Consider the following 12,951-nt stretch of genomic DNA (forward strand, 5'->3'; position numbering starts at 1 on the left):
AAAGTAAAAAAAAAATTTTCAAACATCCTGTTGTTGTCAGGAATCCTGTTGGTACTTTGAGTGGGACTAGAGAGAATAAAGGCCTCTCTGTCTCTCTGAGTACCATGTGCTGCTAAGGCTGCCTGTCTCTCTGAGTACCATGGGCTGCTATGGCTGTCTCTGTCTCTCTGAGTACCATGGGCTGCTATGGCTGTCTCTGTCTCTCTGAGTACCATGGACTGCTATGGCTGTCTCTGTCTCTCTGAGTACCATGGGCTGCTATGGCTGTCTCTGTCTCTCTGAGTACCATGGGCTGCTATGGCTGTCTCTGTCTCTCTGAGTACCATGTGCTGCTATGGCTGTCTCTGTCTCTCTGAGTACCATGTGCTGCTATGGCTGTCTCTGTCTCTCTGTGTACCATGTGCTGCTATGGCTGTCTCTGTCTCTCTGAGTACCATGGGCTGCTATGGCTGTCTCTGTCTCTCTGAGTACCATGTGCTGCTATGGCTGTCTCTGTCTCTCTGAGTACCATGTGCTGCTATGGCTGTCTCTGTCTCTCTGAGTACCATGTGCTGCTATGGCTGTCTCTGTCTCTCTGAGTACCATGGGCTGCTATGGCTGTCTCTGTCTCTCTGAGTAACATGGGCTGCTATGGCTGTCTCTGTCTCTCTGAGTACCATGGGCTGCTATGGCTGTCTGTCTCTCTGAGTACCATGGGCTGCTATGGCTGTCTCTGTCTCTCTGAGTACCATGTGCTGCTATGGCTGTCTCTGTCTCTCTGAGTACCATGGGCTGCTATGGCTGTCTCTGTCTCTCTGAGTACCATGTGCTGCTATGGCTGTCTCTGTCTCTCTGAGTACCATGGGCTGCTATGGCTGTCTCTGTCTCTCTGAGTACCATGGGCTGCTATGGCTGTCTCTGTCTCTCTGAGTACCATGGGCTGCTATGGCTGTCTCTGTCTCTCTGAGTACCATGGGCTGCTATGGCTGTCTCTGTCTCTCTGAGTACCATGTGCTGCTATGGCTGTCTCTGTCTCTCTGAGTACCATGTGCTGCTATGGCTGTCTCTGTCTCTCTGAGTACCATGTGCTGCTATGGCTGTCTCTGTCTCTCTGAGTACCATGGGCTGCTATGGCTGTCTCTGTCTCTCTGAGTACCATGGGCTGCTATGGCTGTCTCTGTCTCTCTGAGTACCATGTGCTGCTATGGCTGTCTCTGTCTCTCTGAGTACCATGGGCTGCTATGGCTGTCTCTGTCTCTCTGAGTACCATGTGCTGCTATGGCTGTCTCTGTCTCTCTGAGTACCATGGGCTGCTATGGCTGTCTCTGTCTCTCTGTTCTGTACCAAGACTGGTTGTTCTGTTGACTCCATAGAAATATAATAATCTCTAGAAGGGGCTTAGAGCCTCTAACCCTGGCAATTTGACTGGTAAACTCATTGGCACACTCGCCAGTTCACCCATTATGGCATCATTGACTTGAATGGGGAGGCCCGTTCTATTCGTTCTGTTGGTGTTGACTCACCCCGTCAGTGCCTGGCTGCAGCTGTCCGTTGATGCTGGCCGTGCGGAAGGGTGAGTGTGTGGACAGGCGCTTGTCCCACTCACTCTGCTGCGGCTCCGGAACAGACTCCATGAAGCTTCTCTTCAGCTCACTGATACTGGTGTGGTGACGCATGATCTCTGTCTGGGTCTTATCCAGGTCCTGGGAGGAGGGAGAGGAGTGTGGAGAGACAGAGAGGGGGGGAAGGAGAGTAGGAGGGGTGGAGAGAGGGTGGAGGGACAGGGGAGGGAGGGCGAGACAGAGGGGGATGGGGTGAGAAAGAAAGAGAGAGAGGGGGGGGGGAGGTGGAGGTGGAGGGGGGTGGCGGGGAGAGGGGAGAGGGGAGAGAAAGAGAGAGCAAAGGGGGGGGGGGGGACCAAAGGGAAATAGAACGATTGGGAGAGCGGGGAAGATAAAGAGAGAGAGGGGGCAGAGGAGAAGTGCATGATAGATAAAGAGAGAGAGGGGGCAGAGGAGAAGTGCATGATAGATAAAGAGAGAGAGGGGGGGATAGTTTAAGGGTAAGGAAGAAAGAGATAGCAAGGAAGGGCAAAAGGGTGAAGCCCTCAGATTGGGAGGGGGTAGGGAGAAAGTATGTCATTATTTGGGGTAGTGACTGGTAATGACACACTTACAAGTTTAGCAGAGTGCAACATGATTGATGATTTGCTTATCATATCAAACAAAATGCAGTTGGAAGTTGGAACAGGCCTTGTCCCTCACAAAGAGGACAACCAACATGACATGAACAGACTCTAACGGGCCTTAGTCCATCCAGACCACATGACGTTCTATAGACAAACAACAGACTGTCCTGTGTTCTCTCCACTCTGTTCCTTCCTCTGCAGATAGAACTTTAGACGATCCATCTCCGTCTAGTGTCCGTGCCGATCCATATTCATGGTGCAGAAGGTGATTTTGAGTAATTGGCCATTACCAATCTATCACATGTTGGGATCGTGATCAGAGAGATAAAAGACAACACCCATTAGACTACAGTCTCCTGGCTAATAACTATTCATAAACCACGTCTGTTCTGAACAGAATCTACATCCCCTAGGAGTTTTAATTTGATAATTATTTTGTTGCTGAGAACTTTCCTGCACAGCAGGAAATTAAAACTTGTAGTGTATTCGAGGTTTAAAAAGCCGTCTAAAGTTTGTCATTTCCACGTAAAAAATGTCGGACCTGATTCGCAGTAAAACGTTTTTTTGATCAACCCCTACAAATAATATCCATTAAATATAATTCACGTAATATAATTCACATATCCTATTGCTGAAGGATTATTTTCCTGCTGTAGCAAACGGGCTCAAATCAAATTAAGATCCTACATCTGTATATAGAGCACTGCTTTAGACCAGGGCCCATAGGGAGCCCCATAGGGCTCTGGTCAAAAGAAGTGCACTGTATAGGGAATATGGTGCCATTTGGGACAGAGCCAGAGAGTAGAGAGGAGCTCTGAGAGGTAAAGCATGGGGATAACATTGTCTTGCTTCACTACAGAGCACCGGTGTGGCTCCCTGCCAGTGAATGCTGGTGAAATGGTCCCATGGTACCTGAAGCCTAAAATGTTTTATCTGTCTGACAAAATCTGGTCTACATAAATGTAAGCTGTTGGTTTTGGCAGCTAGTGCTGCAGAGATCTGAGGCCAGGTTGGTCCCCCAATGTGTTTTTTTGCTTTGTTTTTACTTTGACCCCTTTTTCTCCCCAATTTCGTGATATCCAATTGGTAGTTACAGTCTTGTCTCAGCGCTGCAACTCCCCTACGGACTCGCGAGAGGCGAAGGTCGAGAGTCATGCATCCTCCGAAACACGACCCTGCCAAGCCGCACTGCTTCTTGACACACTGCTCACTTAACCCGCACCAATGTGTCAGAGGAAACACAGTCCGACTGACGACCGAAGTCAGCTTGCAGGTGCCCGGCCCGCCACAAGGAGTCACTAGAGCACGATGAGACAAGGAAATCCCGTCCGGCCAAACCCTCCCCTAACCCAGACGACGCTGGGTCAATTGTGCGCTGCATGCCTCAAACCCAACCCCCCTATGCTCCAACAGAGCCCCACCCCAATACCAGACTTAAAGCAGGTATGATATAAAATGAGTAATATAATCAAATAGTAAAATATATATATATATATTATAAAACAAAAAGTAAAAAAAAGCTAAAATAGTGATAGAAATTCTAATTTGGGTTGGTTTATGGAGCTGTGAAATTAGCAGGGTCCATTTCTTCTACAAAGGTTAGGAAAGGTTGCCAGATATTATAAAATGTAATTGCAGATCCCCTAACGGAGTAGCGTATTTTCTCTAGCTTGAGATGTTGCATAACTTCCTTTATCCAATGGCTAAAAGTAGGAGGAAACCGATCGAGCAGGAGGAAAAATAAATGGTTTATTCGGCCAATAGAGCGGTATCGCAGCAATGCGTAAAACAACTACAGTGCGGTATAACGGCGCACTGGAGAAAAACAAAACACACGGGTGAAATCCCGGCGATACAATACATACAGCTCCACCGAGCTATCGACACCTCCACATTAAATAATCCCACACAAAGACATGGGGGGCAGAGGGAATACTTCTACAGGGACTGATGAGGGGATATGAACCAGGTGTGTGTAAAACAAGACAAAACCAATGGAATGATGAGATGAGTGGCTAGTACGCCGGTGACGACGAACGCCGAAGCCTGCCCGAACAAGGAGAGGAGTGTCACGGTTTCGGCCGAGGCTGCTCCTCCTCCTTGTTCGGGCAGGCTTCGGCGGTCGTCGTCCCCGGAGTACTAGCTGCCACCGTTCGATGTTTCATGTTTGTTTGGTTTTGTCTGTTTGTACACCTGTCCCTTGTTAGTGTTTGATTTTGTTTCCTATTTAGTTATCGTGTGTTGGGGCAGGTGTTATGTGTGATTGTTATGTCAGCTGTTACTGTTGATGGGTTTTCTCTCTCGTATTGTTTGTTGTCGAGAGTCCGCACTGCGTGCGCCTTTTCTTGTTTTTACGCACTGTTGTGTGTGTGCGTAATTTGTTCTTGCCTCCCGGTTGGGTTGGCTATTCACCTGTTTGGAGTTCTATTTTGGATTACTAAAGTCTGTTGACGAACACCCTTGTTCCTGCGCTTGATTCCCTGCACCACATCCACACTCAGCGTTCTGACAAGGAGGCAGCTTCGAAGGGGCCTCCTGGGGCCTCCTGTGGTGCCAATCCGAATAATGAAATAATAATAATAATAATAATAATAATAATAATAATAATAAATAAAGGCAGAAGGTTTTATAGGTCTCTCCAGTATCTTAGAAAACGTCTCAAAAATGTATATCCAGAAATCTGTCAATTTCGGGCATGTCAAAAACAGGTGCAATACAGTAGCAGGAGCCTGCTTACATCGGTCAATTTCTGGTCTAATTTTGGATAATTTTGCCTTTGACCAATGCAGCCGATGAACTATTTTAAATTGTATTTTTATTTATTTATTAAAAGACCAGTTTACGGGGTCAGACATATATAATAGCATGTCATCCACATAGAGTGAGAATTTATGCTCTAAGCCCCCTCTTCCAATACCTTTGTTAGTGGAGTTATTACGTATTGCTATGGCTAAAGGCTCGATTGCGATGGCAAACAGCTGAGGGGATAGAGGACAACCCTGTCTTGTCCCACGTTGAAGTTGGAGATAGGATGAAAGGTTATTATTTGTGCGCACCTCAGCCATAGGGGAGGAGTAAAGGACTTTGATCCAGGACATAAAATTGGGACCAAATCCAAATAGTTTGAGAGTATAAAGAAGATAATCCCGCTCCACCCGATCAAACGCCTTCTCAGCATCAAGTGATAACAATTACTCTGAAGTGTCAGATGAAGAGGGATTATAAAGTATATTGTAAAGATGTCTGATGTTGAAAAAATAATTACGATTTTTTATTAAACCAGTTTGATCTGTAGAGATAATGGGAAGGACTCAAAACGGCAGGCAAGCATCTTAGAAAGTATCTTTACATCGCAATTCAGTAAAGAAATGGGCCTAAATGAACCAAGAGGGTGTTTTACCCTTTTCAGAATAAGTGAAATACATGATTGTGTCGTTGTTGAGGGTAAAGAGTTTGAGGAGAATGATTTCTCAAATACGGAAAGCAAGAGAGGAGAAAGTTGATCTGATCATTTTTTTTTAAAGAATTTGATCAGAAATCCGTCGGGTCAAGGGGATTTACCACACTGAATAGATTTAATTGCCAACACAATCTCTTCCACAGAGAACTGTTCTTCCAATTCCAGCGGACTCCGAAGTGTATAATTGTGAGTAAAAGTTATGATCGCATGAATTTATCTCTAAATAATCAATTCATTTGTGTCACACCCTGGCTCTGGGACTCTATATGTTGAGCCAGGGTGTGTTCATTCTATGTGTTGTATTTCTTTGTTGGGAGTTCTAGTTGTGGTATTTCTATGTTGGCCAGAGTGACTCCCAATCAGAGGCAACGAGTGTCAGCTGTGGCTGGTTGTCTCTGATTGGGAGCCATATTTAACTGTCGGTTTTCCCTTAGTGTTTGTGGGATCTTGTTCCAGTTGGTTGTGTTTAGACTTAGGACGTCACGGTATCGTTTGTTGTTTTGTTATTCGTGTGTGCACTTTAATTAAATAAAGTATGTTCGCTCAACACGCTGCGCCTTGGTCTACTCGATACGACGATCGTGACAATTTGTTACCCAGCTCGTCAGTTATCTCAGGGATGGTTTGATTGGTTCTCTGATGCAGCTGGTGTGCTAGCATGTTCCCTTTACTTCTCTCCATGTTCATCATTTTAGTATAGAGATTTACTCATTCGATTTTCAGCTTGTCGAGTTGAAAGAAGATCAAACTCTGTCTGAATTGTCAAATGTTGTTGTAGTAAATCTGCGGATGAAGACTGTGAATATGCTATATCCATATCCAAAATCCAAGATTTTATTTGTAAGTTCCCCTAGGCGTTGAATATTGCATTTCCTTAATCTTGCGCCGTACGAAATAATTTGGTCCCTTAGATAAGCCTTCATTGTTTCCCATACTGTCGTAGGAGACATTCCAGGGGCTTGAATTAGCTCAATTTGAGATGATATAAAAGCAACTTTTGGTAGCAGTAGTGCGTTAAGCCGCCAAGGGCGATAATTAGGCTGTGTATTTGGTATAAGTAGTTTCATAGTAAGGGGAGAATGATCCGAAATGACTATAGCTTGGTAATCACACTCCGTGATAAGTGGCAGAAATCTATTGTCTAGGAAAAAGTAGTCTATACGTGAGGTCTTATGAACTGGCGAGAAAAAATAATTCTCCCTAGCTGTGGGATTGCGGAAACGCAACGCATCAGATATGCCATACAGTGGGGAAAAAAGTATTTAGTCAGCCACCAATTGTGCAAGTTCTCCCACTTAAAAAGATGAGAGAGGCCTGTAATTTTCATCATATGTACACGTCAACTATGACAGACAAAATTAGGAAAAATAATCCAGAAATTGACATTGTAGGATTTTTTATGAATTTATTTGCAAATTATGGTGGAAAATAAGTATTTGGTCAATAACAAACGTTTCTCAATACTTTGTTATATACCCTTTGTTGGCAATGACACAGGTCAAACGTTTTCTGTAAGTCTTCACAAGGTTTTCACACACTGTTGCTGGTATTTTGGCCCATTCCTCCATGCAGATCTCCTCTAGAGCAGTGATGTTTTGGGGCTGTCGCTGGGCAACACGGACTTTCAACTCCCTCCAAAGATTTCCTATGGGTTTGAGATCTGGAGACTGGCTAGGCCACTCCAGGACCTTGAAATGCTTCTTACGAAGCCACTCCTTCGTTGCCCGGGCGGTGTGTTTGGGATCATTGTCATGCTGAAAGACCCAGCCACGTTTCATCTTCAATGCCCTTGCTGATGGAAGGAGGTTTTCACTCAAAATCTCATGATACATGGCCCCATTCATTCTTTCCTTTACACGGATCAGTCGTCCTGGTCCCTTTGCAGAAAAACAGCCCCAAAGCATGATGTTTCCACCCCCATGCTTCACAGTAGGTATGGTGTTCTTTGGATGCAACTCAGTATTCTTTGTCCTCCAAACACGACAAGTTGAGTTTTTACCAAAAAGTTCTATTTTGGTTCCATCTGACCATATGACATTCTCCCAATCCTCTTCTGGATCATCCAAATGCACTCTAGCAAACTTCAGACGGGCCTGGACATGTACTGGCTTAAGCAGGGGGACACGTCTGGCACTGCAGGATTTGAGTCCCTGGCGGCGTAGTGTGTTACTGATGGTAGGCTTTGTTACTTTGGTCCCAGCTCTCTGCAGGTCATTCACTAGGTCCCCCCGTGTGGTTCTGGGATTTTTGCTCACCGTTCTTGTGATCATTTTGACCCCACGGGGTGAGATCTTGCGTGGAGCCCCAGATCGAGGGAGATTATCAGTGGTCTTGTATGTCTTCCATTTCCTAATAATTGCTCCCACAGTTGATTTCTTCAAACCAAGCTGCTTACCTATTGCAGATTCAGTCTTCCCAGCCTGGTGCAGGTCTACAATTTTGTTTCTGGTGTCCTTTGACAGCTCTTTGGTCTTGGCCATAGTGGAGTTTGGAGTGTGACTGTTTGAGGTTGTGGACAGGTGTCTTTTATACTGATAACAAGTTCAAACAGGTGCCAGTAATACAGGTAACGAGTGGAGGACAGAGGAGCCTCTTAAAGAAGAAGTTACAGGTCTGTGAGAGCCAGAAATCTTGCATGTTTGTAGGTGACCAAATACTTATTTTCCAACATAATTTGCAAATAAATTAATAAAAAATCCTACAATGTGATTTTCTGGAGAAAAAACATCTCAATTTGTCTGTCATAGTTGACGTGTACCTATGATGAAAATTACAGGCCTCTCTCATCTTTTTAAGTGGGAGAACTTGCACAATTGGTGGCTGACTAAATGCTTTTTTCCCCCACTGTATGTCTTACGAAATAGCTGAATTGCGAATACTGTCTTTGATGAAGAGGATACCCTAGGAGAGCTGGTGATTTAAAGATTTAGCATTCCAGCCAGCCATGATTTAGCACTCTCATGATATTAGGCCTAGCCATGTAAAGTCAGGTGGGAAAAGGATAGATGCCAGATTACAATAACAACTGAACCATTAAATTTTTTTCCAAAAAGAGCAAATAAAAACCCAAAAAGTAAAAAAAAAAAAAAAAAAAAAAAACATAAACAAACAATACTCTGAAGTCTGGTATGAAAGTCCACCCTGATCACCTAACAGAACAAGGTAACCGCTAATCCTTGTAGTGGGGAACACTAAACCTAACGAGTAGAGAGCACTGCTGAAATAGTGAAGGACTTAAAACAAGTTGCGCATATCAAATAAATAAGAAATACTTAATTTACAAACCAAAACGAGGCTGTTTTAAAATATATATACTTTAAAATAAATCACATCTTACAGCAATACCAGCAGCAGCAATGTCTTTAAAGAAATGACATAGCCTAATAATAGAAATGAGCAGCTTCATGATAATGAAATAAAACGTTAAAACAAAAGGAGAACTGACTCACCAGAACTAAAGGCACTAAAGTTACCTAATAATAACAACATCAACTTATGCAAACGCTATAGAGTATCCAAAACAGAGAGACTGAGTCTGCAGTGCTAGACACATTCGTCCATTACCCTAGCGATTAGTGCTTTTTGAGGTCAGTTCGGTTTCAGTTTGATTATAAAAAAATTATAACGGTTTTCGATTTCAAAGATTTTTTTTAGACATTAAATGCACTCTGCATTATGTGGGTTGAATGCTGTAACAACACAGAATAAAACAATTAATAAAAGTCCCATGATGGTAGTGACTGTCCAAAATTATTTTGATAGCAAGCCCTGATCCCAATGACTCGACTGGCCCCACATAAAGAAAAAGAGAACTGCTCTTTTTCAGGGACTCACAAGACTAATTAGAATTTACCGATGCAGCAGGAAAATCCTCTGCGAAAAAAGAGTGATCAAGTTAAGATCCAACTTCTGTATATAATGTATTATAAACTGGGTGGTTCGAGCCCTGAATGCTGATTGGCTGACAGCCGTGGTATATCAGACCGTATACCACGGGTATGACAAAACATTTATTTGTACTGCTCTAATTACGTTGGTAACCAGTTTATAATAGCAATACGTCTCCTTGGGGGTTTGTGGTATATGGCCAATATACCACGGCTAAGGGCTGTATCCAGGCACTCCTCGTTGCGTTGTGCGTAAGAACAGCCCTTAGTCATGGTACATTGGCCATATACCAAAGCCCCTCGGGCTGTATTGTTTAATTATATACACATTGATCATCTGTGCCAAATGGAGAGAGAGACAGATTTACCCTTTGACCCTAGGTGACCATGTGACCATTTCACTGGTGGTAGTATGGTATGCTGGTATGCAGGAGGGGTGAGTGTGAGTAAGAGTCCTCTTATGCACACAACATGGGAGTTCACACACACACACACACATACACAGAAGATGCACGCATCTACACACACACACAATCACAGAAGATGCACGTACACACACACACACACACACACACACACACACACATAGGCTCTCCCAGCAATGTGCCTGAGGATACTTAGTCCTGAGCAGTTATTCAGCAGTAGTCCAGCCGACAGTTATTATTGTGATGATAATCATGAATCAAAGACATGGCAACGTCCCAACTGGCACCACTATTCTCTATAGCAGTGATGTTCAACTCTGACCCTACGAGGACCGGAGCCTGCTGCTTTTCTGTTCAACTCTGACCCTACGAGGTCCGGAGCCTGCTGCTTTTCTGTTCAACTCTGACCCTACGAGGTCCGGAGCCTGCTGCTTTTCTGTTCAACTCTGACCCTACGAGGTCCGGAGCCTGCTGCTTTTCTGTTCAACTCTGACCCTACGAGGTCCGGAGCCTGCTGCTTTTCTGTTCAACTCTGACCCTACGAGGTCCTTGACATTTCAATGAAATGACGTGGAACCAATGTGGAATAGACGTTGAATTGATGCCTGTGCCCAGCAGGGAAGATCAAAGTAAAAGTGAGTACTTGCATTGGACGGAAAGAGGAAAAGAGTGCATGCCAAGCCGTTAGGGTTCAGCTGAAAACAGGGTGGGTGTAGAAACGAAAGAGAGAATAGAGCAGAGGAGTCAAGACAAACAGAAAAAAGATAAACAGGCAAGTGAACACAACTCCCATGCAGAGAGAGAGAGAGAGAGAGAGAGAGAGAGAGAGAGAGAGAGAGAGACAGAGAGAGAGCGAGAGAGACAGAGAGAGAGAGAGAGAGAGACAGAGAGAGAGAGAGATACAGAGAGAGAGAGAGAGAGAGAGACAGAGAGAGAGAGAGACAGAGAGAGACAGAGAGAGAGAGAGAGAGAGAGAGAGAGAGGAAGAGATAGATAGAGAGAGAGAGAGAGAGAGAGAGAGAGAGAGAGAGAGAGAGAGAGAGAGAGAGAGAGAGAGAGAGAGAGAGAACATGCAGCAACAAACAGTCAAAGAGCAAAAAGGTCTTATTCTAGAGTGGGATACAAACCTCCAACATTAAATTGCTATGCCTGATATAAATAGTTTCATCCTCATGTTTCTTAGCTCTTTTCTGTGAAAAACGAAGAAGAAGAAGAAAACAGGAACAAGTTGGTCTCCTTCATTCTCGTTTTTTTTTTACTTTTACTGTTTGACCTGCAAGCATCCGGTGCCTTTGCTCCTCACGGTGGGAGAAGTGGGAGATGGATCAAATCATAGATGCTATGGGAAGTGCAGCGAAGCAGTGTGCAGGGTGAGTGCAAAGGTCCAGGGGTGATGATGGTCACCAGCGGAGACCGCGCGGGTCGTACACAGTTACCAAAACCTGGTGGTTTCTGTATTTCAGGACTAGCTGTGAGAGAGAACCAGATGTTGACAGATAAATCCACCATATACATACAGTACAGGCTGCGGCTGAGTAGTAGTAGTAGTCGTGCATTATCGTTGTGCATTATCATTTTTTATGCATTACCAAAAGCATCATTCACTGCCTTATTTGATTGACTCTTAACTGAGGTGGCAGACAAGTGCAGCTGAGGGCCTTTCCTCATTATACTGTCTAGAGCACAGGCTTGGTCAATCCAGATTCATTCACTTACAGGCACCTCATTCATTTGGTTTATCCCTCTAGTCCTGAATGATGTCCACAACAGTAAAGCTTTACGTATTGCCTCTGCAAGGCTGATACGGTTGGATAAGTAGCCTAAGTAGTTTCAAAACAAATGGTAGAAACTAGAGAGAAAAAAAACGGATTTTCTTTCTCCGTAACTGTCCAAATAAGTATTTTGATCATTGTGAACACATGAAGTCGTTAAGAAGGGAACTCCGCAGCCAAACAGCTCTGTCTTGTATAACGACACTGTACAGTAGATATACAAGGATGGAAGACAGAGAAATAAAACGGACCAAAAATAAACATTACGAACAAACAAAAAATGGTGTATTTTTACCCCTTTTGCAATATAAATAGTTTAAAATATAGGGAGAGATGCGAGGATGAGGATGGTGACTCATGCAAAACACTGAGGCTGTGTCCCAAATGGCACCCTATTCCCTATGGGTCTGGTCAAAAGTAGTGCACTAGATAGGGAATAGGGCTCTGGTCTAAAGTAGTGCACTAGATAGGGAATGGGGCTCTGGTCTAAAGTAGTGCACTAGATAGGGAATGGGGCTCTGGTCTAAAGTAGTGCACTAGATAGGGAATAGGGTGCCATTCGGAACACAAGCTAACTGTAGACAGATATCTAACCTTCCTCACTCGCACCATCTCCGTGCCGGTTCTCTCCCGGGGCGAATGCTGCTGATCCCCCAGAGGAGTGAAGAGAGATCCCCCAGAGGAGGGAAGAGAGATCCCCCAGAGGAGGGAAGAGAGATCCCCCAGAGGAGAGGAGAGAAGAGAGATCCCCCAGAGGAGGGAAGAGAGATCCCCCAGAGGAGGGAAGAGAGATCCCCCAGAGGAGAGAAGAGAGATCCCCCAGAGGAGAGAAGAGAGATCCCACAGAGGAGGGAAGAGAGATCCCCCAGAGGAGGGAAGAGAGATCCCCCAGAGGAGGGAAGAGAGATCCCCCAGAGGAGAGAAGAGAGATCCCCCAGAGGAGAGAAGAGAGATCCCCAGAGGAGAGAAGAGAGATCCCCAGAGGAGAGAAGAGAGATCCCCAGAGGAGAGAAGAGAGATCCCCAGAGGAGGGAAGAGAGATCCCCCAGAGGAGAGAAGAGAGATCCCCCAGAGGAGAGAAGAGAGATCCCACAGAGGAGGGAAGAGAGATCCCCCAGAGGAGGGAAGAGAGATCCCCCAGAGGAGGGAAGAGAGATCCCCCAGAGGAGAGAAGAGAGATCCCCCAGAGGAGGGAAGAGAGATCCCCCAGAGGAGAGAAGAGAGATCCCCCAGAGGAGGG

General features: G+C 44.9%; 1 pseudogene across 1 annotated transcript in view; it reads right to left on the reverse strand.

Annotated features, from left to right (window-relative positions):
- Positions 1-1,502: 1,502 nt before the first annotated feature.
- The window catches only part of LOC311120399 (protein 4.1-like), a 43,302-nt pseudogene continuing 31,853 nt past the window's right edge, over positions 1,503-12,951 (reverse strand). Inside the window, exons 14-16 of the transcript in view lie at positions 12,306-12,356; positions 11,067-11,129; positions 1,503-1,682 (exon numbers count right to left, since the gene is read on the reverse strand). The product of the transcript in view is annotated as a protein 4.1-like (transcript). The remainder of the gene's footprint in view (positions 1,683-11,066; positions 11,130-12,305; positions 12,357-12,951) is intronic.

Source organism: Coregonus lavaretus (assembly GCF_964263955.1).
Source record: "Coregonus lavaretus genome assembly, contig: HAP1_SCAFFOLD_3869, whole genome shotgun sequence".
Classification (NCBI taxonomy): domain Eukaryota; kingdom Metazoa; phylum Chordata; class Actinopteri; order Salmoniformes; family Salmonidae; genus Coregonus; species Coregonus lavaretus.